This window comes from Dermacentor variabilis, chromosome 6 (assembly GCF_050947875.1).
Source record: "Dermacentor variabilis isolate Ectoservices chromosome 6, ASM5094787v1, whole genome shotgun sequence".
Taxonomy (NCBI): Eukaryota; Metazoa; Arthropoda; class Arachnida; order Ixodida; family Ixodidae; genus Dermacentor; species Dermacentor variabilis.
Window position 1 is genome coordinate 189,029,175 of NC_134573.1, and position 27,683 is coordinate 189,056,857.

The following is a 27,683-nucleotide window of genomic DNA, read 5'->3' on the forward strand; positions in this document are numbered from 1 at the left end:
CCGTAGGCACATCTAATGACGTAAGCGGCGAAGCGGACGGTTCGTATTCCGAACCGTTATAAGATTCGGCCCCAGGACTCGCTCTTGGCTTTCGCCAAGGACGCGCAGCTTCTAAGACGGCTCTGAATACGCCTTCCTCCTTCTCTTCCTATTCCCCATTATAGGCCTTCGCGCCATCCCTTAATAAATACATTTTGTCATCATCACTAAGCACCACCAAACGTTTTAAAACGGCGACAACCCTCAAGTGGGCAAGTTACTGCGTGGCCTCCGATACTTGACGCCTAGTCTCGGAGGCCATGTGTGTCGAACGCAAGGAGCCGGAAGCACGCCATAAACGTCGCACTAAATGAAAAATGATGTTTAAAGACGTTATAAAAGTGAAATGATTTAAAGAGCTTTTACGTAGCATTATTGTCCAATTATCAATTATTCTCACAGTCGCGTGCCCGTCATACGTCACGATAAGCGCAGCCATCAAGCAAGCGTGTGCTGGCACCTGCCGGCTTGTCGTGTTTCGGTAGAGTTTCGGCGCGAAAAACCGTGCTGTGGTGCTCCCTGAAGGGCTGCGGGAGATGGTAAGATAGCGACAGCTTTTCCGTTCTCACAACGAGCTACTCTTAGGTTGCGGTGCTGATGCTGTGACACTTCATTTCTTATTCTCGCTATGTCTGCAGTGGTGTCCGGTCGTCAGTAGGCACGTTTTTCAAGGTATGTCGGCAGTTTGCTTTTGCTTTCTTCTCTTTTATGCTGGTAATGAGTGCTTAGCCTGGGCCGAAGAGCTTATGCACAACGCAAATGCACAACAGTTTCGGCAGTACCCTTCAAGGAATGTCGGCAGTGTTGTCGGAATAGTACTAAACTGAGCCAGTCGGTGCATGGCTAAGACGAGTTTGCAACAACTGAACTGGAACCCGAAACAAACGGCGATAGACAAGCGATGTTCTTGTCTGTCTCCCTTTGTCCCGTGTTTCAGTTCAGCTTCTCATACTCGTCTTGGTCTTCCTTGTACTATCAGCGTCAAATGAAACGTGAACAGCGGAGCGCGTGGCCTAAGCATAAGTGAAGGCATAGTGCGCGCCGTCCAGTCATCACCATTGACAAGCGCGCACATCCGATTTGGCCGCACGGCGCTCGCCTGGGAGTCAAACCAACGGTTAAACGCGCTCGGCACGCCCATGCCGGCCACCGTCGCGGCTGCCAGCGAAACCTAGCTGTGCAAACTTGCTGATTGAAAGAGTGAATGTGGCGCACAAGCGGCAAACCACATGAGCGAATCTATAATGACGGTGCAAACTGCACTACGCGCACCGCTGTTCGCGCCGTTCGCGCCGATAGCACTTAAGGTTTCGGCGAATTGCGCGACAATACTCGCCGCGAACTGTCAATGATAGAGTTTCATACTAGTATAACTATGGGGCTCTTGCATTGCCCAGGGGGCGCTGCGAAGGATGGATGGATGGATATTATGAGCGTCCCATTTGGAACGGGGCGGTGGGTTGCGCCACCAAGCTCTTGCTACTATACTGCCTAATATACAACCTAGGTTAAACAATGAAAAAAGAAAAAAAAACACTGAACTACCACGCCCAAATTTTCTGATCCCCTATACGCTCCTGACACTGCCCAGGCGGCGTGTCCGAGCAGCGATCGTCAGCGCCTCTTGCGGCACCTTCCGTCAAAACTGACACTGATGGACCACGCTACTCCCGCTGCCCACGCGGATCTGACAACATGATCGCATGTTCATGCTTGTTTTGAAACGAACAAATAGGGCAAGTTTTGCTATGTGGTTTCAGACCAATCTCAAAATTGCACGGTCGGATACGCCCTGCCATTCGTCGTAAAGGGGAAAAGCTCTACGCTGCCGGGCACGTTCACAGCGTGAAAGAAATTGCCGGTGTGACTGTGCTGGCAAAGTGTCACTCCCAGCAAGGCAAACATAACTGCAGCATACCTTGGGCCTGAGTACACTCAACTATCATGTTATGCTTTCATCAAGCAGCTCAGTTGAGTGTACAGGCATGGCTGAGCTTATTAAGCGTTTGGCATAGGTGTTCTTATCCAACCATTTGAGTTACCGTAGACAAAATGTGTCCTTCCGTGGTGCTGTTTTGACATGCTTGCAAAGCCTCATTTGCCAGGGATGATGGGCGCCATATCTCTTAGAATTATTAAAAGGCTCTTTTAAACAACTTGCAGAAAAATGTTATTAGACTGCTATGTTCTGCCAAGCAACCGCATTACTTTGTTTACACTCTAAAACAAAATTACACCCTTCGGGTTGTATCTTGCCACACAACGATAGACGTCGTCTGTCTTGTCCGCGTTTCCTTTCTTTAACGCTACGAACCCGGTACTTCCCAGTAACGAACAGCATGTGCGTTATCAGCATGACATCATTCAAGATAGGAAAGTAGCGGGCGCGGCGTTTTCAAGAAAGGAAACCCAAGCAAGGCAGATGAAGATTATTGTTGTGTGGCAGATATACACCCCAAGGGTATACAACTGCCGAGGCACTGGCACGACCTTGAGCCGCTCCGGCTGCCAAGACTCGGGTGACCGTATTCGGCAACCTGGACCCAAGCAGAGCCACACAGCGTGAAGTGCTCAGCGACTCACGCAAGCCAGAACACCTGCAGCCACCACGCAGTACGCTTCGTACAGTAAAATAAATAGCTCTAAAAGATATGGACAATTTGCAAAAATATGTAAGTCGGCTGCCTGGCAAGACTCTTTCTCGACCAAAAACTTTAGTCTATTGACTACAATAATTTCTAGTGCGATCCTCCAGGAAGGCAGCGCGAGCACAAAAACACGGCCGGCCAGGAAATCTGTACAGTTGTAGAGCAGGCAGCTCTGCACGGCCGTTACAGCCTTTGACGCAGCAGTACCGCCGTCCCCACGCTATTTTTTCCTGGGCTGTTTTCGATGTCTTACACATTTGCCATCGTAAAACAGCGGTATGAGAATGTTTGCCTGCAGGACGGCGGCGCACGTGGTTCAGAAGTTTCGAATCACAGGCGATCATAACAACAATACGTGCGCCAGCTGGATTCTACGCTGTCGACTGAAGTTGTATCAGTACCAGAGTTGCGCTTTCGGCGCTACAGGTGGCGTGGCCGTCGCCGGGAAACTCCACTGTCAGGAGCCTATTGCGAACTGTGCTTTTGTACGTCTCCGTCTTTTGTCGTTTCCCTACTTCCACCAAAATGGTGCTAAAAAGCGCCCTCTGTCCTGAACTGGGTAGTACCAAGCTCGGTTGTGTTGTACCACGGCTTGCAGCGAATATAGGACGCCGAATATTTTTTCAGGGGTGGCATGCTGCGTAAAGGCAATAAATTGTGCAACGCCGAATACGTGTGCACCGTTCAAGAAATAAGTGGCAAAGTTTTAGCGCGGTGTCAATCGCAAGTGAAGCGAGTCGCGTACGAAGTTGAACTTCAGGTAAGGTTTGCACGCTGCTAGATTCAGGCTCACAAACGCGAGGAAATGCTTGCTATAAATGAACTCACAGCAGCGATAAGCAGACATGATGTGTACGGAACTGCTCAAGCGCACGATCGTACGCGCCGTGATGGCAGCGGTCTTTCTACATGCCGCGAAACTGCGGGCCTCCTGCAATCTTTGTTGACTGCATGCCACTAGACAAGTAGTTATGCCTGCACTGTAGTAGCAGCCATCTGTCCCTTTAGCAACTGATAAATAACTGATGCAATGCATATGAGCTCGCAGTAATGTAGGTGCGAATCGTGCTGCTTGCTTGATGTAGCTTTTAATGACAGCACTTGAACATCGATGTGCTGCAATCAATACTACCTTGCTGCGCTGCCTCAACGTGCTGGCTTGAGGTCAAGGATGAGCACTTTAACCTGTGCTGCTTGTAGTTGGTTAGTGAACTGTCAACGAATCAGCCCGACCATTTGTGGTCGTATGCACCAGGTCACTTCACCACTTCACACCAGTCGAATTCTTAATTGTCACTGTGGTTGGGTCTCGAATCGTGAATCACCAGCCATGCCTGCTGTAGGTGCAAAAGACCGAATTTTAGAACGCAAATAATCAAGCCAGCTTCAAGACCGGCGAAGCAGTCAGCATGGCGAGAAGTTTCGCTTACCCAGCACGACGAACTGCGGCTATCCAGTGCGCCCGACGCTCCGCTTTCTGAGGCCTTGAAGGAAAACGGTAGAATCTGATGTTGGGATTCAGGCCTTCTTGTTCATAGCAGCCCACAACGCAGAAGTAACAACGGTGACGCTTTTTCGAGGCTGAGCTAGGTCTCTGCGGATCGGCGTCGACAATTCCTTCTGCTTCCAGCGTTACGTCTCAGGGAGCATGATCTGAAGTGAAGACTCTAAAACGACGGCGGACGAAGAAGGAACACGCACACACAGGGTACCACTTCCAGCAATGTTTAATAAAGAAAAAAAGTCACTGATTTATACTAGGAGCGCAATCACAGTTTCTCAGTGCGCATTCGCGTTCAGGTAAAGCAGTTCTTTGTGTGATAGTGATATGGATGCAACACTTACAGTTATCACCTGCTTCAATGATCCTTTTGGCCTCACTTATTAATAGAATCCATTTGTCATGGCTTCTGTCAATCACACAGGCGTGGAAGCCTGTGTGTGTGTTCCTTCTTCGTCCACCGTCGTTTAGCGTCTTCACTGCAGATCATGCTCAACCAACGCGCCTAACAATACATCCTAACGCCTCACGGAAAGTCAGTTTTCGTTAAACTATAGGCTGCAACTAGCTCGCAGCGTGGTCGGCGTGGTCTGTGAGAAGCGACAAGCCTTTTCACACTCACAACAGGGCAGAAAAAAGTGTGATTCGACGCAAAACTCGGGCTAGAAACCTGCTTCGCCACAGCCGGGGCTCAATACAACCCAAGCCGGTACTACCCAGATAACGTTTCGCATGCTGCCACCAGGCACCGCTACTATACCTCAAACTTCAGCGCAAGACACCCCCATAGTTGGATACAATTTTAGAAAAAAGGGGAGGGCCCGCCCAGATGACCGAAGCGCGACAGCCGATTGCCTCTGCGACTAAAGTAGTACCACTCGAATAACCGTGCTCCTGAAACACGTAATTCTCAGCATAATTTTTATTTATTTTTTTATTTAGTTATACTGTCAGCCCATGAAGGGCTATTACAGGAGTGGAAGATACAAACACATACGAGGATACAGTATGACAACAAAAAGCAAGTAAATGAACAACTGCAGACATCTCAGCAGGGATGCAAATCAGTTTACTGATTTCTGACGTTTTCTGAGTCTACTGAATCAGTTTACTGACGAGATCAGTTTACTGAATAAATAAAGACTTTTGTATTTTGATGGCTAGTTTTGTAGAGCTCTCATGTGCTACAGCACATGCCGGATGGCGACAGAATAACCCCGTGCCTCCTACAACGCTGCCCATCGTCTGCTGTTTAACTTCATTGCAAGTGACAAAAGTAGAAAGAGAAGCTCTGCAAGGCTTTTGCGCTTGTTCACATGTACACGGCGTATTTACTACTCGTTTTCACGTTGGAGCTCGGCCTCCTCACAGAATTTGACGAGGGATCAAATACATGAACAAAACTGCATTGTCATTGTCAAAGATGCTGCAAACGAATTCTTTGGTGCTACGCAATGTCAAGACAAGTAAAATATGTATTTTTTCGTAAAAGAATATATTCTTATGTCCCAAAAATTGTGCCATAACTAACGGATATCAATGCTTCCATGTTTTTTTTCTGTTAAATAAGAAAGAAAATATCACACGAACTTTGGAACTATATCGGTGCGGAACCAGCAAAGCAGTGCATACTGCTGATATCATAAATGTAAAGACCGTAAAGTGAACGAGTTGAGGACAAATATTTTAATGAAACTTTGTCATTCAAGAACCTTGTTTACATTTTTGCACATATGCAACGGCCAGGGAAAAATCTCGGTGACGCTTCGTTCCAGTGTACTGCGCAGGAGCAGCTGTCACCGGTCGTGTATTGTAATTGCACCGAAATTGTAGTCGCAACAGAGATCACATACAAGAAGCAGCAGTTCTGCAAAATATACATTAAAAATGCAAAGTACAATGGAATACACAAATGTGAAGATAAAGCTTGATAAAAAGCAAAAAAGTGTCTCTGCAAACAAAGTTAATTGCATGTCTCCACAAAACCTCGCAAGAAGATATCTAAATATACGTATAAGTATCCAATAAATCTACGTATCTAACCAAAAGTCACTGTATACAGGGTGTCTCAGCTAACTTTAGCCAGAGTTAAAAAATATGCCGATACACTGTAAGACGACGCGACCAAGTGCATGTTGCTCACTTTTGTACGTAGTGTGTCACAATATATTTTGTATTTTGCATAATTAGATATTTAGTCAAAATTAATAAACTAACTTCCAATGTAACGAAGCTATGAAAAATATTATAATGAGAAAATTGCAGAGCGGTTTGCAAAACATCCAAATAAACAGTTTCTGTCTTTCTATATATCTGTTAAGTATTAGTGTATTTCAGCTTACTGATGATGCCTGCGAAATACAAAACACCAAGTGACATGCCCGCTCGCGCGTCGTGGTTGCACTGTTCGCCAACGTTCCGCGCACAAGCAGCCATAGGCGCGCTGCCGCTTAAAAGGCGACAGGGCAGCGATGTAGGCATTGGCTGTGCCATTTACACCAGTGATGTGCTGCTCCCGCGAAAGTTTGTTACAGTGTTACGCAGACACAGCGGTTATCGCGTGTGCTGCCAGAACTAACAGGTCCGTCATTTCGTGATAGATGTAAGCAAATTGAACATTCCTAAATAAACAAACTTAGAAGGCTGGAAATGGTAGAATAAGAGTATGCTAATGGACCAGATGCAGTCTTTCACTGAAATTACGTTTATTTTTCATGCGCTTTCACAGCAAGCGCTCGAAGAGGTCACCTTCTGCAGCGATACAACACTGGGATCTTCTGACAAAGCTTGCTGTCGCTGCCTTGAGTACCGTCGGTGAAATGCTGTGGCAGACTTCAGTTATATTCTTCTGTAAGGCTTCTGGAGTCGTTGTTTCCGTCGTGTATATGTGATCCTTAATATAGCCCCACAAGACAAAATCAAGAGGGTTGAGGTCGGATGACCTTGCCGTCTACAGGACGGGCCCGTTTCTCCCTATTCATTGCCCTGAGAAGGTAACATCAAGCCATGCTCGTGCCTGACTGCAGCTTTGGGCTGGGGCCATGTTGCGCTGATACCACAATGCATCAAGCTGGGCTAACTGGGCAGCAGAAGTCTTCAACCGGCCCTTTGAGGAACTCGCATACCTCTTGCTTGTCAGAGTGTCGTCAAAAAACTTTGGGCCAATGACTGTGCTGTAATATATTCCACACCAAACTTTAAAAGACCACTGTTATTGGTGGCGGGATGTTCCTAGCCAGTGGTGATTTTGCTCACTGCAATAGTGTGCGTTGTGGATATTTACTTGACGATTTTGGGAAAAATTCGCCTCGTTAGTCCGGAAACCTTGGTTGAGAAAGTCAGAATCCTGATACTCCTGAATCAAAATCCAATTCGCAAAGTCGAGTATCCTTTGGAGATACATTTATTCCAGGCATTGATTCAACTTCAGGTGATAAGGGTGCAGTCCAGCTGTTTTCAAAATCATTCAGGCAGTTGAGTTGCACACACCGAGCTGTGCGCTCATGGTTCACGTGCTATCGTGTGGATTAGCCACCATGAAAGACAAAACGTTGGAGCGAACCTCATTATTTATGAACGAAGCCCTCCGCCTCTTTCTTGTGAAGCTGCCAGCTTGCTTGAGCAGCTCGTAGGTGTTGAATATTGTCATCAGGCTCGGTCGCGTACCCGGGTGCCAGCTTCGAAATATTCTTGCAATCTGCCTTCTCTATCTGCCTGCAGCTCCTAGGGCAAGCATCATGTCTGCCTTTTCCTTTCCTTGTTCAAAAAAGGCGTCACGAAATTGGTCGTGCTTTAACAGCCGATGCACGAGAATGTGAGTATCGCTGTCTGGAACTACCACCACCACCTCGTCCGTCAGTCGCTTTACGCAGCACAGGAGATAACAGTTGCAGGGTGTCTACCAACCTGGAAAACCGGGAATTCTCAGGGAATTTGAATAGTCTGGAAATACTCAGGGAAAACTCAGGGAATTTGTGCTTCTATCAGGGAAAATTAGCTGTAACATTATAGAAAGGGAACGAAAGCAGTCTTAATGCTGGCTTCAGTAACAGAGGAATTGCAAAGAATCGTCATTGACGCCGTGTCATCGGCACGATGTATTGCCAGAGTAGTTAACGACCGATTTTCGTGACGCCCAATTTTTCGCACATACCCGATAATTCGCACGGCTTTGCGGCACCACCACGTACTCCATATAGTCAATGTATATTTCCCTGACTGCAGGTCTGAAATGGCATTAACCAAAGCCACCACCGCCGCCATTTTGATTATCTCGCCGCCTCGAACTGGCACTTTCGCACGCAGATCCGCTGGTAGCCGTAGCCACCACCGCCGCAACGTTAGGCCTAGCTGCTTCTGCGTTCGCTATTAAGCTTTTTACCATGCGGTGCCATATTTTTCAGAGAAAGAATTCGCCGCTGTCAGCAATGGCACCGACTCCGCCTTTGTAATCCTCGTGGTTGGCTTCGAAGCTTGCAGAGCACAGCGCGTTGCGTAATGCCAGTTTTTGATAGTTAGCTTCGCCTGAGTACAGCAGTGTTAAGCGGTGAAGCATAACAAGCGTGGGAAGCGGCAATTGTCACGGGACACAGTATGTATTCCTTAATTATACATGCGTGCACCCCCATCTCCTGTCACAGTACGAGCACCGATATGCCTAATAAGTGTACTGGCAGGCCTTAAGGGAGTATGGTAGGGTAAACCCCCCAAAAAATCGAATTTGCAATTTTGGCACAGAAAAATCGACTGCGCTATGAGGAACAAACCTGCGGAAGCGCGACCTCGAACGCCGGATCAAGCGGTTCAAATGTCGCGCCGAAGTGTGCCGCACGTCCTGGTGTTTAAGAATGGCGGACAGAGTCTGGTTTGTTTATCGTTGTCGTTCGCAGTTTTCTTCGTTATGGCGTGGTTATATTTGTGTGTGTGTGTGTGTGTGGTAAGTAAATGATTTGTACTAAAATGTATTAGATTAATTAAAAGAAAATGAGACATCCACCCAATCGTAGCACTTGCCGCAAAGGAATCCCATACGGGTTTCTTGAAAGAAAAGCATCGCAGTTGATGAAAATCTCGTCCTGGTCCGGGGCTCGAACCCGGGACCACCGCCTTTCTGGCGCAGCCACTCTACCATCCGAGCTAACTAGGCGGCTAGCAGATGGCAGGGCGAAGTCGAATTTGTTAACAACTCGAAGCAAGAGTTTGACGCAATAGCCCTTTGTAGAAAATAACTATTACGTCAAACTCTTGCTTTTGCTTATGTGGTCGTGGTCGCCTCTGTTTTGAGTTTCAAACATATTACTTGTCCATAAGATGGCACGATCATCCAGAAAATGGAACAGAATGAGAACTTTCAACAGTAATCGGTCTTCTGAGCCAGTGTATTCATAGACGAACACACCAATGAGTTGCTCATTGGTGTGTTCCAATGAGCGACTCATTGGTGAACACCAATGAGTCGCTCAACCCACTCATCTGGTGCTGGTGCCCTACGGAAACTTTCTCAGTGCTTACACATTGAAGACAGCAACTAGCAATGCTGTAGCCAACTACAGTGACGGTAATTTTGCACGAAAAGCTGTTCTGGAGGCCCTTGGAATTGTTCCAGGTTTGTTTTGTTATATTACCCTCGACAGGACGGACAAAGAGCGTGTTGACAGGTCATAATTCTATGACTCTGCCAAGAGCAAGGAAGGAGGACTGATAAAAAGGAACACTAATACCCCTGTCACACGGCAAATCTAATGTCATTTCCAACAAATGACATTTGTTGCGATTAATGTCATTATCACAGCGCGCTGTCACACGGCGAAAACTAATGTCATTTGAAAATGATGACAACGTTGATAGTAAAAAAAAAAAGACACGTCTCAAACCCACTTTTGTCCAATAATTATTTTCCAATATGCTAAATTCCACTAGAATATGTGATCGTTGCTTTCAAACCGTAGCATTCGATCACTAACTTGTCGACATTGCCAACGAAGTCGAGTCGAGCCAAGCCAAGCCAAAACTAAGGCAAGCAACAGGGCGAAGAGAACGATAGGCGCGTCCGCTACATCTGCTAAAGTGGTACGAGAAGGGCAGTTGCATGTCATCGCCATTCTGATGTGCATGCGGGCTTCTAATATCCTCATTCTTGGCGCGTGCCACAGGAAAACATGCGCACGCTTTTACACCAAGTCAATTGAAGCGGCCGCGGCCGATGCTTCGGCGCGAACCAACACGACTGCTGCAGCGAAAGCTAAAGACGGCTGTCTGGTCACTGGACTGAGAGTAGTTTTCTGTATTTACGCACGTGATGGACTTCAATGTCGTTAAAGCAATAATTAGGTAATAAAATGAATAGAGTAATAGTGATTTTTTGTTAAAACAATAAAGAAGCGTGTACTGTTTGCGAAACACTGGTAAGCTCGTGGTGTCGACGATACACATTCAGTTCCAAACGAATGTGAATGAGTTTGGCGAACTCATTCATTTGTAAATGTCATTTTCGAAAATGTCCTTATGTTTTACCATGTGACACCAAACAAATGGCATTATCAGCGAATGTCATTCGTTGTAAATGACATTAGATTTGCAATGTGACAGGGGTATAAGAAGGGTTTTGGAGACACCTGCAAGAAAGTCAGCAGTGAAATGTGTTCTCCTGGGGCATTTTGAACATCCACAAGCAGTAATCGAACAGAAGACTTCATTTTTCTGAAATTGCAGTTTTTATTATTTTTTCAAATTCAACGCACCTTTTCTCAGAAAGTATTCATCCCATTCCAGTGAAACATTGTACACATGTACTACAACCAGTCATAAATATTCTGAACTAAAGAAATCTCTGATAATATGAATGACAACTCTGGGAAAATTTACACTGCAAGAAACCCCCCTTCTGGCTTTGCACAAGCAGAGATATTATTTTTTGGGGGTGCGAACTCCAAAGTGGATATGATATCTCTTTAGTTCAGATATAACCTAAAGGTATCTAGAATAACACTGTAATGTCATCACATTCCTCTGCGTTCTTGGAGAGAAAAGGTACATCAAATAATCAAACACACCTGAAATTTTGGGAGTGGGCCACAGGAAAGGAAAACCATCTAGAATCAAACAAGGTGTCTAATGTTGTACCCAAGAGCAACTTTTGTAAGCACGCGAAGTTTGATGCGAATATCTGCCGGCGCTTCTAAAATGATACGTTAAAACTAACATGTACCATTTACCCTGCCATACCTCCTTAAGAGCTTTTTCGGACGTGCTTGTGGCAATTTTAGCCCTTAAGGGCAGTTAAAGACATGCATTTATTTTTTCAGAATGCCAGATTTTTCTGATGTTCTTGCGGCTCCTAGAGAGTCTGAAAAATGGGACGTTTACTGTACAACTGACCAAGAGGATGCTTCAAATAATCCATGAGGTGAAAGCGTGGCAGAAGGAGGATGAGAACAGAAAGGACCGACACATTAAGGAATTAATGGGAACGGAAGCGTGCCGCCGCCTCTTTGAAGGAGGTTGAGCTCAAAAAACAGTGTTGGCTGACGACGAGATGCAGGTGTCCCTCATCCAAACCAAAATAAACTCTTTAAAGCAGTGAAACCCAACACTGAGATGATGTGTACTGGCTGAGAGTAGGTCAGGGCAGTTGAGGTTGACTTCCCAGCTGCTGAGAGAGAATCTTAGTTGTGACAAAGTTCAGGCCTCATACCGATGAGCTTGCTATCAGTTGATAGAAATGGCTCATATTCAAAAATATTTACTTATGCATGCATCTCCTTTTCATTCCCATTTCAAAATGTTCGACTCAATTTGCAATGGGTTTGACCATTTCTTTCGCTGTGCATTTTACTAGCTCCTTCCTCCTGCTTTCTTTTTAAATAAAATAGATATTACTCCTTATTATTCAAATTGGATTAAGTAATTTTTTTTGTTTCAACATGCTTACAAGAGAGTGACAGCATCGGGCAACATGGTGTCAGCCTGTCTTGACATAAAACAAAGTTCTAGCTCATTCAGGGAATTTCGCAAAGGTGCTCAGGGAAAACCTGAAAACAGGGAATTTGGAAATGTCAACTTGGTAGACACCCTGAGTTGCTAACTTAAATCGAACAGCCAATGCTTGCGTCGCTGCCCTGTCACTTTTTAAGTGGCAGCGCACCTATGGCTGTTTGTGCACGGAACGCTTGGAAGCAGTGCAATCACGACGCGCAAGTGGGCATGTCACGTTGGTTTTTCTTTATTGCGCGGGCATCTGCAGTGAGCTGAAAAACACTAATACTTAATAAATAGAAAGACAGAAATTGTTTATTCTGGCGTTTTGCAAAACGCTCTGCAACTCTCTTAATTGGAATTTTTTCCTAGCTTCGTTGCTTCAGAAGGTAATTAATCTTTACTAATTATCTCATTAAACAAAATACAGATATTTCGTGAAACACTGCATTTGTTTTGAACACATATATACAATTAACATGAAAGGGAAAGCGAGGAGCAGGCTGGCAACTGACACACTGCATACCACAGTGAGCAACATGCATTTGGTCACGTCGTCTTAGAGTGCATCAGCGTATTTTTAAACTCTGGCTAAAGTTAGCTAAAACACACTGTATGATGTGTCAAGCAAGGCAAATAAACATGTTGCGCAATCACAGATCACAGAAGACCTGGCGTAGTTGCTCAGTGGCTATGGTGTTGGGCTGCTGAGCACGAGGTCGCAGTGTCGAATCCCGGCCGCCGCATTTCGATGGGGGCGAAATGCGAAAACACCCGTGTACTTAGAGTTAGGTGCACGTTAAAGAACCCCAGCTAGTCGAAATTTCCGGAGTCCTTCACTACGGCGTGCCTCGTAATCAGAAAGTGGTTCTGGCACGTAAAACCCCATAATTTTCTATCACAGAATCCTGAAGCCCACCCACACACTCCCCCGATGCATCGCGCGTGATGGAAGGCGGCGTGATGAATGCCGATGCCTCCCTCCTTTTCTCCGTTGCGCACACAAGACTGACCCACCATCGTTGGGCCAACCTCCCTCCCCCTGCACTTTTACTCGCACGTACAGCATGCGGCGCGCGCTGACGATGTTATCGCCCTTGGACTTCATATGGAACATGACGGCGACGACAGGTATGCACCTTGAGTGTCCATATAATTGCAATAATACAATAAGAGTATCCGGCAACTACGAGTCCCGTGGCCCTTTACTTTTCACAAAAGAAGTAACAAAATCGAACTTTCACCATGCGTCAATTCGCTGCGCTGCAACATCTTTTGTGTATGTGTGTGTGTAGGGCGGGGGCATCGAAATGTTCTTCCTCCAGAAGACTAGAGGAAGAACATTCACCACGTGATAGGCCTGGATGTAAAGTTCAGGCTTGATACGTCTGGAAGTGACCGCGTCCAACCCATCATCATCCAAGTGGGTGAAGATGACAGTGAAGAAAGCGACTCCGACTGCGAGCTGTCCGGCATTGAGCCACTCGATGAAGCATAACAGCTTCTTATTAACAAAAGAACAGCCCTTATTAGGGCTATCAAAACTTTGCCGGTGGGTTCGCAGCAACCAACCATCCTCCCATGACCTTGTAAATAAATAAGCAGTTCATTTGGTGACATATTCCTTTTAATGGAAGCTCAATTCTGAAAAAGCAACGTCCTGCACAGATCGTGCTCAATATAAGTACTGGCATGGAAACATGTTCAAATGCAAATACAATTATTAACCCTCAATAACGATTTGGGGCCCAAAATGCTCATTCGTGCAGCCACTGTCCAGCTTGACACGAAAAAGCAGTAGTAAATGCAAAATTGACAGCCACTGTTAGCGGCCTGCACGCCAAAGCACATTCATCTGGTTGCATTGCTTATTTTGGTTATCTGGCTCGGGCAAATAATGCAAATAAGAGAACAGTTATAAAACATGATTAGCTTAGTGAGGCCCAAGATGCTCATTCGGGTAGCTATTAATAGCAGTAGTCGAGGGCATGCTTGAAAGGCACCAGTAGCAGTCTGCACATCAAAACTCAGTCATGCCGTAGCCATTGTTGGTGAAACGGCAGTAATCAATGCGAAAATGAGAGCCACTGTTTGCAGCTTGCATGCAAAAGCACGTTCATGTTGTTGCATTGTTTATTTTGGTTATCTGGCTCAGGCAAGTAATGCAAATAAGATAACAATTATCAAACATCATTAGCTAACTGAGGCCTAGAAAACTCGTTTGGGTAGCTATTAATAGCAGTAGTCAAGGGCACACTTGAAAGGCACCATTTGCAGTCTGCACTTCATATCACAGTCATGCTGTAGCCATTGTTGTATTTGTTTATCTGACTGGGCAAGTAACACAAATGTAAGCACAATTATTCACCCTGAATATCTCTGCTAGCATTGCTTGTACTAAAAAATCCTGAGTAAAGTTGAATGTGTTTCATTGAGGCAATTTTTTAATTCACAAGCCGTAGGCATAGCGACAGCCAGGTTCAGACAATGACATTAGTGAAGTAATAAATGGTGAAAGTTACGAAAGCTCTCAGTGCACTGCTTTGCTGGGCTCCATTCACTGAAAAATGCCTTTGTAACGATGAAAGCGTCAGACAGGCAATGACACCACACTGCACAATGTTATTCGTGTTGAAAATTTGTACCAGCATATGTGATGGGCAGTGAAACCGTCTATTTACTAAGACTGGAAGCTTGAAAAATGTTTCACAATATGGCACCCTTTCATGTGCACTTCTGGTGAGCTGCCGCATGCACTGATGCATGAACATGAGCAGAGGTAAGAGGCAAAGTTACTCTGCAACCCACATGCTGCTTTTAAGAAAATGTATCTGTAAACCTTTGTCTTCATAAGTGATCAAAATTTGTTTTGAGTAAGTTGGTTAACCACATTGCGGCAACAAAAAGCAAGGACAGAAAACACAGCGAGAAGGCAGATTGAGAAGACGAGGTAGACCAGTGAGAAAGGCTTTAATGAGATGGAAGAGGCCAGCCCTGCAGTTTACAGGAGTCAGTGCTTTGAATGAGATGGGTTAATGAAAAAGTTAAAAAGACTTTGCTGAAAGAAAACTAGCAAAAACAAATGCTAATATAAAATAAAAGGACAGAAATAAGAGTAAGTGCAAACACGCATGGAAGCAGGCACACATTCACACAAGAACGTGTATACTAAGAAAATCTCAAATATCAACAAATGTGGAAAATAAAAAAAAATAGACAAACGCAAGAAAACATACACACGCATTTACAAACAGACGCGGGTACAGGTATTAGGAGCGGGTTCACAAGCTGCTGTGCCTACCTTCTCGTATGTTTTTCTTTTTACCGTTCTCTTAACTGTGTTTGGGCTTTATAAGTTGGTTCTTTATTCTATGTTGCGGGACGGTGCGGGTGTGGTCCATGTTGGCCGTACAGGTGGCAGTTATGCAACCGAGGGATGATCCTGTGGAAGTCTCCGGTGGTATGCGGTTTTCAGCGGTCACGCCTGTTGCAGGAGTGTCACTCGACGAGGTTACGAGCACTGTCTTGGGAATATTTAATTGCAACATATCATGAGAATCGAAAAGCAGCGCAGAGCTGCGTTGTGGGAACGCATATAGAGCGCTGGTAACACACCTTATGTGTGACTGTATCACAGCGCGCATTCTACAGCTTGCGCGTGCAGTGAGCACTGGTGGACAGCAGTCAATCGACGGTTCTACACAACACTCGAACACTGTCGCTAGACGCTTGGCTATCTCACTGCTGACAATGATCGTTCACGCTAAGTTGACGGTGACAACTCTTTGCGTTGAAGGCTTCTTCTGCAAATATTTTCTGTTGAGACACTCGTAGGTTTGTTTCATGTGCGCACACTTTTCTGATTTCTCCTGTGAATGTATTTGCTCCATCACTTCACACCGTCCGACGAAAAACACAGCGACACAGTACACGAACACACCCGCCGCTAACAGTTGGCACCAGTCTTTGGAAAACTTTTCTCGTCGTAACTTCACTCAGGAGTGAAATAAAACATGGAACAAACATGCAGGTTGTGTGTTCGTAGCGGTCACCGCGGGATCCTGTTTTCAGGTAAAGCGTAGCGCCGCGCCAGCGATGCTCGCTGCAATGTTCCTTCGCCAGATCACGGCTCAGAATAAACGCACGCGGCACAAATGCCGCATCGTAAGCTCGCAGTAATATTTCCTGCGTGATAGACCATCACAAACAGTTCTGGAATTCACTTTGATGAGGGGCTGAAGCACACAGCTGATGTGACCTCGCCCAGTTCGAAGTGCGGGCGGCCATCTTCTCCATCGGCGGGGTCACCGGCCGTCCGGCTCATGACGTTAGCATAGAGAAAGACGTTAGTCCAGAGTGCACGCCCATTGGTGTATGCTAGTGTGCCTCCGCCTCGGAGGAGTAAATGCCCCCTTTTTTCTAAAGTTAAATCTGGAGCTGCGATCGTTCGACCATCATAGAATGATGGGAAGTACAGACTACGGATTGGCATTCTGTTGACTGGTGAACTAGTCTACAGGTATTTTTTGGCAGTTTTCGTTTTGCTTCAGGCACAATTGCTATAACCTGCAGTGGGATGGTGCGGCGCAAAGCTCTCTGCTTTTGTTCTGTTGCTCGAAGTGGCGATAGCGCGCTGGGCCAGCGGCTGGGCCGATGTTTGTGTCGCAGTGTGATGTCGAAGCCCTGACGAGAAAGCGACAGCATCGTAAATGTTGAAAGAACGTGCTTTGACCGTTTGGACCTTGGTTAAGTGTGTTAGGTTGGTGCTGTAGCGTTACGTGCTTTATGAAACTTCAGAATAGGAAAAAGGACACACTACTGATACAAGACATACAGTTGTTCTTCTAGTGGCTTGATTAACAAATTTTATTGACGGCTTCATTATCCATTGCTCGTTTATGTGCTCACTGAAATGAGTGTTTTAGGACTTTGAGAATACGAACTTACTTGTGGTAGAAGAGGTTGCTGCTTCTTGGCTGTAGTCTAGTGTCGCAAAATGGGTAAATGCAAAGCCACACCATAATGCTTCGGAAGCGGTATGGCAATATAAAATATAATGAAGTATACTCGTAGGAGGCCACAAGCGTCCTAGCTAGCACTACAGCAGATGTGCTTAAAAGTACTTAAAGACGTTTAGCAATCGTGACAGCCGACGCAGCCTTTCGAAAGAGCAAGAGAGTTCGCAAGTACCTGTCGTCTGTGAGAAAAGTATCACGTTTGCAGCGAGCAGGCGTCGTAGCAGACGACACTTGTAGCATTCCTCTCAAGGGCGCAACACTTTCTCACAACGCAACATTTTTATTTCCATAAATAGTTTGTGAGTATTTTATATAAGTACATGCACAGTTGTGATTGCTGTTGTAAAAATAAACAAATAATTATTCTCTGGCATTAAATCGGGAACAGAATTGCACAAGAATGCATACCCTGGTGTGCCCTGTTGATAACCCATAGTAAACCGTGCTTCAATCTCAAAGTCAAACAAAGTTTATGTAACGTGTTGTACATTATATAAGATACTGCTGAAATAAAATTAGATTTTATGCAATAATATTTGATTATAGCTTTGTTTACTGCGCCGGAAGCAAATGCCACTAGTCTAAAGATTGAAGTCAATCCGAAGCCTGTACTTCCCATCATTCCCATGTAGGTTGAGGCAACGCTCATGAGAGCCCCCGTAGACACTAGCACCACATTTCCCTCTAGGGCATTTATTTAGAATTTCTATGCTGTCAGTGGTGATGACTGGACGGCACGCACTATACCTTAACTTACGCTTGGGCCATGCGCTCCGCTGTTCAAGTTTCATTTGACGCCGATAGTACTGTGCTTCTTGTGGTCTGCAGGTTTTGTACACAACAGCACAATGGTTTCAGTAGTTCTGGCACATGTTTTCGATAGTGGTGCTCGATGTTGTCAGGTAGTCATCGTTCATGCATTGCTTTTGGTCCGTCTGCCGGTGGAGGTCTTTTGTAATAAGAGCTGTCTGTAGAGCTTCTTTTGTAATAAGAGCTGTCTGTAGAGCTAAGTGATCTTTTGCACTCTTTGTTTCACCTCTGTATGTTTACCTAGCTCCTATGTATAGCATGCAGTATTACGTGCTTGTATCATTTATAAGAACAAGGCATAAACCTTCAAGTGTTCTTGAACAGTCCATCTTTTTGCACATTATATAAAGCTTCGCTGTGCTCTACTGCTTGCTAGAACAAATTTTATTCAGTGGTACTATTTAATCAGATGCCTCAGATCTGCTTTCATGATAAAGGAGATGCTATAGCTGTATATTTCTACTCTGGGATTTTAACCTAATCACTGAATTTAGAGGAGCTGAAAACCGGTTACTCTAAGCGTCTTAAGCTAATTTGTATGTCTTACTCCCTCCCCGCCTCAGTTAATAAATGTTCCTTAACTGGAAGCCCATGCTTGATTTGGTCAAGATAAAGCCTGATATGAACGCGCCCAAGGAAAGGCACTGAGCGCCTTGGACACTTTCACACATGTCGTTATAGTGACAGTCAAGCATGGGCTTTAAGTAAGGGTGAATATCTAATTGCAGGGTAAGTAATAAGCAATGTGTTTTCATAGTTGTAATGATTCTGTCCTTTTTCATGTTTAGGATGCTCAAGCCAGCCAGCAAGAGAGTGGTCTTCCAAGTACAATTCGCCCTCCAGCCCCATGTAGCATCGTACCATGTGCCTTTAGGAGTGCTGACAAATTTTCTTCCTCTTTTGAAACTGGTAGTGGTCCTACTTCTAATCACGGTAACAACTACAAAAACCTATCTTCAGAGTACAAAAATAATGTTCCCTTTGAAGTGGCAACCTTAAGATGAGCACTCACTGCTACATGTTTCCTTGGCAGTACTGCTGCGGGGGCCAATTGCAATTAACCACTGTTTCTATGTTGAGGCTTGGTGTATGAACACCAACCAGATAACGCTACGGAGATGCAGATGTAGCAGCTCATCTCCAGCATTGGCTGAATCAGTGCTTTGGCCTTTCGTGGCACCTGCTTGCATTATAAGTAGTGCTGTAAGTAGTACTGTGTCAGGCTGAGTGTACGGAATGCATTGAGACAGTTTCAAAGGAAAGGGCTGATTTGATACTGATTCAAGTGGCTCAGCACTCTCGGCAGCATGGTATGGCCTGGTGCCACTGCACTTGGTTGACTAGTGCATGCCAAGTGTGCTGTGGTACCAGGTAACCACTAACTGCAATTACACCGACATTCCTTATGATCCATGAATCTACAGACGAATTGGCCGTAGTCTCACTTGCATGGGAATATGGTGTAATTATTCTTCTCGAATAATTTATAGAGCATAGCATGGTTGTACTTAAACTCCATGCTTACTTATTCGAGAAAAATGAGGCAAAAACTAAGATACTTCCTCGTTATAACAGTCTTCATTTCTAAGAAAGAACAGTATGTTAAAAATTTTTTTTTTTATGCAGCAGCTGTGTTCCAAATAATTTCTCCTTTCTGGAGAAGTTAATTTGGCCCCGTCTTGCTGCAGGGGGTTGCCTGCTTCTCTTACATAATTTATCATTGTGCTAACATATTGATGGTTTTCAGATTGTTTTTTCTATAGGATATATTGCTGTTTTGGGTCTTCAGCTGTTGCTCTCATTTATGTTTCACTACATTGTTTCTATTTCTTTTCTCTTTTGCTCAATACAAGGCTCGTCAAATAGTGATTTGATGTTTCCATATGTTAATTCTGGTTTTGTTTTTGCTCATGAGAATTAAGTCTCATAGTGTGCACTGTGTTATTTTACTGGAGAGAATGCAGCTAACACTGCGCTGTTGCTCACCTAAGAAATAATTTTTTTATGAGAGAAGTGTTCCTTTTCAAGCATTGTTTTACTGTCTTATTCTATTTATCATTGAGTATGTTTATGCTTAGCTGTTATGCACAAGTGATATCATTGTATTGGTTCGTGTGTTAAGTGCTCATTGTGCCTTTCAGAAACCAAGAGATGGCATTATGCTGCATTTTTAGCGTTCACATTATTTTCATAAGACAGCTGCAGTCTGCCATTGTATTTCACTGCAAATATTGTGTGCATCATTACGTACTTGTCAAACTGTTGATACCAATAAGAAAAGACTGGGGGTGACAACTTGAGTTTCTCTTCGCTTAGTAATAGTGGCACTTGATTTGTTGTCCCAAACAGTCCAGGACTGTCAGAGAAGCTGCGTACACCAACAATCGCTAGCTGCAGTAGCGTCTCAAGCAGTCTGGGACAACAAATTGAAGAGGGCCAGTGCGTGCATGAATGCATGACGAATAAAAGAAACGGCCAAAAATAGTACAATGGATGTCCTATGGACGCAAGTGTGGTTAATATGGATATCCATTAGATGTACTAAATATCTATTGCATGTTTTGGATATCTATTAGATGTAATAAGTACATCAAACAGGATGTCTTGGACGTCTATTAGATGTTACATATATCCAGCGCTGACATCCCCACAACATACTACTTACATGTTCCAGATGCATTGCAATGATCCAGAGTACATCCATGCAACGTTTTCTGGATAAATCTAGATATCTAAGGGATGTACTGAATTTCCAAGGTGTACCATATTATGCACACCTAATGGATGTATCTGGCTATCTGGGATGCACCAAAGTGACTAGAGTCTGATATATTCAATTACTTCTTGTAGTGGTGTCATACGTTGAAAATCACAAATATTTGGCCCAGTGGGTCACACTAGAAAAGGCTCAGTGCATATTTCATGCTTTTGCTTTATTCATCTTATTTGTCGCAGCACACTTCGAAGCTGTTTGCTTCGTTCTGTTCTTTTGCATGTTAGTCAGCACGACGTTATACAGGGTGTCCCAGTTAAATTTAGCCAGAGTTTAAAAGTATGCGAGTGCCACGTAGCTGGACAGAACCAAGGTAACGTTTGCCATCGCTTGGAGATACCCAAATTATTATTTCTTCATTTCGCCTAATTAAATAATCAGTCTTAAACTTCTAAAATATTATAATTAGAAGAAAAGTGTCAATGATAAAATTGTAAAGCGACATGAAAAACTGCCGGCACAGCTTTCTGTGCCAGCAGTCTTTTTCAGAGCGTGAAAGAAGCTTGCGAATGCACGCAAAGTGCCTCGAGCGGGCAGTCCCAAGGCAATTTTAGGTTAAACAGGGACTTTAATAATGTAGTTGAGTGGTGTAGACAATGGCAAATGTGCATTAATTTCGAAAAGACAGTATATATGTGGATAACTTTAAAAAAGAAGCCACTGGTATATCGCTATGGCACAGAAAACGCTTTTTTGTCAGAGGTAGTGCAATATAAATACCTTGGCTTGTACATAACAAAGGATGTTTCCTGGTCAAAGCACCTTGACACAGTAATAGCAAATTGTCGCCGCAACTTGTTTCTTCTAAGACGCATATTAAAATCCTCCACACCAACAGTACGTCTATTGGCATACAAAACACTAGTCCGCCCCGTTTTAGAAAATGCTATAGTTATATGGGACCCGTTCACTAAAAGCGATATTGGAAAGCTAGAAAGCTTAAAGAAAAAAGCAGTCCGATTCATCTACAATATATATGGGCGTAGTTCTATTACTAGCCTTTTATCTCGGAGCGGCTTGCCTTCTATAAGTGACAGAAATCGTGCATGTCGTCTCAAATTCTTTTTCCAACTAATAAATGGTCACTACAACATCGACACGTCTCACATTATCACCTATGCAACAAGTTACGCTACCAGACAGCGACACTCACTAGCTGTAACTCCATTTACAACACATGTCAACTGCTTCAAGTACTCCTTTTTTCCGAGAACTATAGCAGATTGGAATAAGCTGGCCGATAAAACTGTAACACAGGACTCATTATCACTTTTCAAAACATATCTTTAAATTTTCTTTTTTTTTGCACTTGCTGACATTGTTAGTGATAGCACTGTTTGACTGTATGATTGGGAAAGATTGCTGAAGTAATGTTGAAGCGCTTGTTTTTGCAACTGTTTCTTTTTGCGCCTGTTTTTTGCGCTTGTGTGAAGCGCTTGTGTGACGAATTTTTTTAGCGCAATTCCCCATTTTTGTATTTATTTTGTTTTGTGAACTTACTCGTGTACCACGCTGCCAAGATCTTGTTTAAGATCGCAGTATTTATAAATAAATAATTTTGTGTGGCGACAATGTTATCGCCCTTGGACTTTATACAGAACTTCACGGCGATGGCGACGGCTGAAATGCGCTTGGAGTGCCCATGTACTTGCTCTAGCAATAAAAACATTACGTAATGAAATCACACCGAGCGCTTCATGAAGGCTAGCAAATCATCAGGTTCTGCATTGCACATAGCCTCCGAAGAGTTATGCAACCCAAAGAAAATCGGCCACGAGCTTATCTCCAGCTCCCAATTCCGGTGAAGCACGGTGTGTTTTGGACAGTCCAAGGGCCGGACAAGAAAGTTCTGTGCTGGCACTGCTCCGGAAACAAGGCACCCTTTTTTCCAGCCTGGCACGAATAAACGTCGTGAATTCTAATATATACAGTCCCGGGAAGTTCCACGTCAAACTAACCGAACATTTTAGCTGCTACGCCGTACACAAAATCTCCTTTGTGGAAGTGCTTGCTACGCACGCGATAATGAATGGTGGGCTGCTTCCCCATTCTCAGCTTTATCAACCATGCACCCTGCTGCTGCTTGGTTTTGGCGTACGCATGAAAACTCGCACTGGGCTCTGTCGAATACATTTGGCACAGTGGCACCGAGCAGTAAACCATGCTGAAACAATAAACGAAACGACTGTCTTCAGGACGAAAGGCAGCGAGCAGCGCTGGTGTGGCTGGCAAAGCAGTCGCATGATTTCGTTTACTACGTCACAGCTATAGCGGCGCCAGTCTCTCCTGTGGTGGCCCTCGAGGCCAATACATGCGAGGAGGGCAGGACGGGGGAAAAGGGTTGCAAGAAGGCAAGGAAACACTACTATACATGATAGCAGTTGCAGACAAAGTGGGTAAATTTAAGTTTAATGTATAGTGCAGTACGTTTCTGCTCTTTCTAAAAAATAAACACCTGGCCTGGGGAGGCAGTTGATCTATGTAAGCAAAGTCGTAAGCTTCAACATGAACACGCCTTTGTCTTCATACCATCATAGCCTTTTTGCCAGTTCCGTTACTTCATTACCATGCCATTGTCATCGTTCCATTGTTTTCACTCTGTTATTGTGCCATTGTCAATTCATAGTTGTCATTCCTTCTTGAAGTGCTAGTGTAGCATATACAAGATGAGGACAGTAGAAGGGCACTTGAAAAAGATGAGACACAAGCTTCGAAGATCCAGTTGCTGGAAGTTAATGCATTGTGTTTTCAGAAGTTAGCGCCATGTCTCTGCATTAAAGTGCCCTTCTACTTCCCTCATATCATAAGAAGCCAACAAACACTGACACCAAGGACAACATAGGGGAAATTATTTGTTTTTAATAAATGAAATCAAGAAACACTAAATTATTGGAAATGAAAGTGGATGAAAAAACAACTTGCCATAGGTGGGGAATGCTCTAATGCTCTAAGAGAGCATCTCACACGTAATGTGAATATGTGGTATCGTTCTCCACCTGCGGCAAGTTTTTTCATCCACTTTCATTTACACTAATTTATCATTTCTTTATTTCATTAAGAGAGCATCACAGGTGTAATGCGAGGACATGGGATCATTCCCCACCTGCTGAAAGTTATTTCATTTATTAAAAACAAGTAATTTCCTCTATGTTGTCCTTGGTGTCAGTGTTTGTTGGCTTCTCTTGATATGATTAATAAAAATTGGGCCCCTCCGTTAACACCCTTCTCGTCTTCCACTTCCCTCGTCTTGAATGTGCTACACCAGATTCTAAGATTGCATACCAACAGGCTGCATTGCAACGCCAGTTGACATCATTCCTTCATTGTCATTCTGTCATCACTGTTACTCTAGCATTATTAATCCAACGTCATTATGCTGTTGTCATCAGGCAATCATCATAATCCCATCGTTATGCAGTCAGCATCATTCTGTTGCCAATTCAGCAGCATCGTTGCACCACTGTCATGGTCATTCCAAACAACCCACTGTTGTCATCATCATTCCACTGTCATTTCTTTGTAGAATGCATGGAATCCACATGTGGGAGTACCACAAGTTTACATTGAGTGAGCCATTTCACTGTGAAAGTGTGCCCAACTTGGTCATGTGATTTGTAGTTTCAAATTGTCACTGTAGAGGACGACCGTTCCTCACAAACAGCAATGAAAATTTCCATACATTTGTTTGTTTTCCTGTACTGCAGTTTGTACGCTTGTTATACTGCTGCTCATTTCTTTTCAACTGACTGGTTTTTCAGAACGCCCTTCTTTTGTACGAAAGGCATTAAAATAAATGCAGATCCAACCCACATTTTAGAATCTGTGTGAATTAAGCAATGTTTTCATGGTCATTAATTAAACATTGTAACACTGGTCACCTTCTGCAACCCGTTGTGAAGCTTAGCATTACTTGCCCAGAAAATCATCAAGACGTGGAAACTTCCACCACATGACCCACATGTTTGCAGATTACCTGGCTCTGGGATGGGCCCACATTTCATCACATTTCCGGAATGAGTCATTTACTATTACACGATATTCAGGACAGGCTCTCTTTAGTCCATAAGAAGCTGACCGAGCAGCCATGCCAAAACTAGCAAAAGAAGATATAGCAAGCTTTGCTTAATTATAGTGACTACACACCTGAAGGAGGAGAAGCGAGGGAAAGACCAGGAGGTTAGCCTGTGCATAGACAACCTGGCTACTGCATGCTGGGGCGGCCAGGTGGTCTATGCAAAAAAAAAAAAGCTGTACAAGAGTGAAGTAGCACATGACACTTTTTAAAGTGTTTCACTTTCACTTGGTCCACTTGTCCTCAAGAAGTGAAACAACTTGGTCAACGTCTTCCCTGCTGAAAAAGGCCTCAACCAATGTCCGAAGATTACCACTTTTGACAAAGAGCGATTGTCCAGTCTGTCCAATACGGTAGTTTTTTTTCTCCGCACTCAAGCGAGAGCATTCACAAAGATGATATGCAATTGTCTCACTTGAAGACACATATTTGTTGCACTGAAGATATTTAGGTACCATTTGTTATTTCGCTGCGTAATTTCCTAGAGACGAGTGCCGGCCACTGGCACATCTATAGGTGTAGTACAGATTGGGTTACATGTAAGCAGATTTTTTATATAAGTGCTGCCCTGTGTGTGAGCTATTCAGAAAGACAGCAGCAAAAGCCATGGTCAGCAGTTTGGGAGGGTTCACCTAGAAAGTCTCACCTTAAGAAAAGTAACAGGATTGTACTAAGAACCGATGGCTACATCAAGCGCTGTGTTCAGTGCCTTCAATCAGCTTTGTAACATTTCTGTAAGTGTATTAATGTGTATCTTGCAGCACTAATATGTTGTGCATATCCTCCTATAACTGTTTTATCAGTAACTTGAAGTTATAAAACGGTGCAGCACAAGATTAACTTGAAATTGTAAAAATTTCATGCATTCATTCATGTGTATTAAGGGAAACGGGATATGCTTTCGATTAATGTGTCGTGCAGTATTGGCAAATCATTGGTCGATATAAAAGATTGGGTAAGAATTCAGCACTGCTAACTCTTATCATATATTTAGATAGTGATGATTGTGACATCCCTACAGCTGTGTGCGTCACTGGTGACCTTGTACACTCGTATATCAGTGACATTTCTGTAGTTCGTATCTCTTTTCCGACTTTGTGCACGCTGCAATGTGATCCCGTACACTCAACACACCTCTAGTTTTCTTTTACATACCTCCAAAGTGGGTGAAGTATGCTTGTAATGGTATAAAGAAATGCGTGACTGATGGTGGGATGGAAGCTCTGCAAGCTAATGTTTTAAACATTAGGCCACGATCGCACACATGCTTCTCTTGTGCCAAAGTTGCTGCTTGAAACATTTGGTATGCACGTCATGTGCCAGTTTCTTGTATTCTTCCCTGGCGACAGCTACCACTTTGAGATGCTATGTTAGACTTCACTGCTTTCAAAATCTTTATCAGACAGATACCTACAAAGCGTGTGAGGACCACCTATAACGTTATTGCATTGTGTACAAGGCTTTCATGGGGGAGCCAAAACGTAAAAAATGCTTTTAAATCCTTTGGTTGGTGTCCTGGCCCCCTTCCTTTTTACTACATTGCTGTATGCCACAGTGAAATACAGTCAAGTTTCAGGCACAGTTCCCAGTACTGATTTCTCACGTCTGTACGTAGATCACCATGCAGAGTGTTTCCTAGAGGACAGTCACGTTGCACAACTTTGCAGCATACAGCAACAAGCATCTGTAGTACTAGTTTAGTGCAGCACACTTATACTTCATGGTAAAGAGCAGCTGTAGAACACATCACACTTAACTTTTCAGCTGAACACAAAGTGTGTTGTCAAGCAACTTGCCTTTTTGTTTCATCTGCAAAGCTAGTCTTCCTCAGCACTGCTTAGTACATGACGGCTTTGTCTTCTTCTCCGAGTTGTAATATTTCGTTTTCACGTTCCGAATCTTGAGAAATTGGGCTACTAGAAGCATATTCGGCATATTTTGATTGAGCCATGAGCAGCTGTATGTACAGCAAAGAGTTGGTTGCTGTTAATACAAAGATGGGTGGTAATTTCATGAGAGGTGAATACATGAGTGATAAATTCTGCGTTACAAACATTGTTTTCAAGTTGTTCAAGGGCTCCTAAGTTTGGTGCTCCATAACAGTGTGTTGTCCTTCCATGGTAAAAAATTCATCATGGACGCAAAACCAAGCATGTAAGTAGTAAAAAGGAACGGCCAAACAAGCTTATCTTGGACAAGATGGGTGTCAGCAGCCAAATTATCTTTGTAATATTCACCCTTACGTATTCTCATACTAAACTTGTTTTTGGAACACATGAGAAAAAAATGTCGGACATTCAAACAAAAGTGTAGTGACAACAGCGAAAGGCATACTGCGGGGCACGAGATGTGACAAAACGAGAGAAGGGGAACCGATTTTGTTAATCATGACCATATAATTACAACAGACAATGAATTCAAGGAAGGCATCAGGGAAATTAGCTGTGGTTGAAATTGCAATGTAGAAGTAATGAAAGGGAAATAGAAGTGGATGAAAATATAACATGTCGGCAGTGGGAGCCAAATCCGCAACTTCTGTATTACACATGCTTTGCACTACAAATTGTGCTATGATGATGGCTATCAAACTGTCCGCTATCTTGGGTATTTATGTTTAACAGATCTAGCCCTAGGTGTGTTAGCCAGTGCCACTCGGAGCCAAACTGGGCAGATGTGAAACATCCTTTTTTGCCTGATCGCGTCATGTAACACGTGATCTTAGGAGAGCAGGCACGTGGCTAATAAACCTTCGCATGCTGTCTAATGACGTCAAGGCTGCCAGGTTCGAGAACCTCGCTATGAATCAATCTTGCCTCCTTGCTAACACTCCTAGGGCTAGATCTAGTAA

At 44.0% G+C, this 27,683-nt stretch overlaps 1 long non-coding RNA gene across 1 annotated transcript; it reads left to right on the forward strand.

The window, feature by feature from the left end:
* Positions 1-471: 471 nt before the first annotated feature.
* LOC142585977 (uncharacterized) lies at positions 472-24,574 on the forward strand. Its single transcript, XR_012829165.1, has 3 exons — positions 472-578; positions 678-711; positions 18,779-24,574. It is a non-coding gene; the product is annotated as an uncharacterized LOC142585977 (long non-coding RNA).
* Positions 24,575-27,683: the final 3,109 nt, after the last annotated feature.